The following is a 2,241-nucleotide window of genomic DNA, read 5'->3' as shown; positions in this document are numbered from 1 at the left end:
ACACCCTTGTCTTGTTCCTGATATTAGTGGGAAAACTTTTAGTTTTTGCCCATTGAGTATGATGTTGGCTGTAGGTTTGTCATATATGTCCTTTTGAGGTATGCTCCCTTTACTCCCACATGGCTAAGAATATTATCATAAATGAGTGATGTTCTTTATTAAACATTTTTCTGCATCTATTGATTTGATCATGTGTTTTTATCTTTCCTTTTGTTTATGTGATGTATTACATTTACTAGATTCCAAATGTTGTACCATCCTTGCATCCCTGTGAGGAATTCCACTTGATCATAGTGTATGATCTTTTTAATGTGTTGCTGGATGCAGCTGCCTATATTTTGTTGAGGTTTTTAATATCTATGTTCATCAGCAATATTGGCCTGTAGTTTTCATTCTTTGTTGTGTCTCTATCTGGTGTTGGGATTAGGATGATGCTGGCTGCATAAAAAGAGTTTGGGAATCTTCTTTCTTTGTATTTTTTTGGAGTAGTTTGAAAAGGGTAAGGATTAGCTCTTCCTTAAATGTTTGGTAAAATTCTCCTGTCAAACAATCCAGTTCAGGGCTTTTGTGTACTGGGAGATTTTTTTATTAATGTTTCAATCCACTCGCTGTTATTGATCTGTTTGTGCATTCCTCTTCTTGGTTCAGTTTTGGAAGATAATATTTTTTCTAGAAAATTGTCCATTTCACCCAGTTTTTTTAATTTCTTGGCATATAGTTGTTATAGTAATTTCTCACAATCCTTTGTATTTCTGTGTCATCAGTTGTTACTTCTCTTCTTTCATTTCTTATTTTATTTATTTTGGTCCTCTCTCATTTTTTTCTTGAGGAGTCTGGTTATAGGCTTGTCAATTTTGTTTATCTTTTCAAAGAACCAGCTCCTATATTTATTGATCCTTTGAATTTTCCTTTTAGTCTCTATGTCATTTAATTCTGCTCTGATTGTGGTTGTTTCCTTCTACTTGCTATAGGCTTTGTTTGCTGTTGTTACTCCAGTTCTTGTAGCTGTATAGTTAGGAGGTTTATTTGAAATGTTTCTATATGTTTTAAGTAGGCCTGTATCACTATGAACTTTAGTCTGAGGACTGCCTTTGCTGTGTCCCATAGATTTTGGGCTCTTGTGTGTTCATTTTAAACTGATAAGAACAGATACTACACTTGATCTTAGCCAAAAGGCCGAGAAGCGATGTGTGTGTTCATTTTAATTTGTTTCCAGAAACTATCTGATTTCTTCCTTGATCTTATTATTAACCGATTCATTGTATAATAGCGTGCTATTCAATTTCCATGAATTTGAATATTTGTGAGGTTTTTCCTTGAAGTTGGTTTCTAATTTCAAGCCCTTGTGGTCCAAATAAATGTGATATAATTTCAGTTTTCTTAAGTTTGTCAAGGCTTGTTTTGTGTTCTATTATGTGGTCTATCCTTGAAAATGTTCCCTATACATTTGAAAAGAATGTGTATTTTGTTTCTTTGGGATGAAAGATTCTATATATATTGGTTAAGTCCATTTGATCTAGGGTGTTGTTCAATGCCACAATATCCTTGCTGATATTTTGTTTGGAAGATCTATCCATTGTTGACAGTGGGGCATTAAAATACCCAACTATCAGTATGTTGCTGTCTATATCTTTCTTGAAGTCCTCCAAGATTTTTCCTTATACATTTTGGTGCTCCTATGTTGGGTTCATATATGATTACTTTGTTTATGTCTTCTTGGTGGGTTCTTCCCTTGAGTATTATGTAATGTCTGTCTGTGTCTCTTTTTATGGCCTTTGTTTTGATGTCTTCTTTGTCTGATATAAGTATTTACTACTCTAGTTTCTTTTTCCTATACATTTGCTTGGAATATTTTTCAGCTCCTCACTTTCAGTATGTGTAGGTGTTTAGTTCTGACATGCATCTCTGGTAGGCAACATATGTGGGAGCCATGTTTTCTTATCTATTCAGCTATCCTATGCCTTTGAATGGAGCATTTAACCCATTTACATTTAAGGTTATGATTGATAGTTACTTATTCATTTTTCCCTCTTTGTACCTATGTTTGCCTCTCTCACTCTAGTTCTTCCTCTTCTTAAAGCAGTCCTTTTAGCATGTCTTGCAATGTTGGTTTGGTGGATGTGTACTCATTTAACCTTCTTTTGCCTGGGACACTCCTTATTTTGTCTGCCATTTTAAATGACAGCTTTGTTGGGTGGTCTTGGTTGCAGGCCTTTGTTTTTCAACACTTGAGATATTTAT

At 34.4% G+C, this 2,241-nt stretch overlaps 1 pseudogene; it reads right to left on the bottom strand.

Moving 5' to 3' along the window:
• Nucleotides 1-1,015: 1,015 nt before the first annotated feature.
• On the bottom strand, nucleotides 1,016-1,188 carry LOC129061149 (uncharacterized; annotated as a pseudogene).
• Between the last annotated feature and the right edge of the window lie 1,053 nt (nucleotides 1,189-2,241).

This window comes from Pteronotus mesoamericanus, unplaced genomic scaffold, assembly GCF_021234165.1.
Source record: "Pteronotus mesoamericanus isolate MK-2021 breed Mesoamerican mustached bat unplaced genomic scaffold, CSHL_Meso_final scaffold_54, whole genome shotgun sequence".
NCBI classification, from domain to species: domain Eukaryota; kingdom Metazoa; phylum Chordata; class Mammalia; order Chiroptera; family Mormoopidae; genus Pteronotus; species Pteronotus mesoamericanus.
This window is presented reverse-complemented; position numbering and strand designations above follow the sequence as displayed.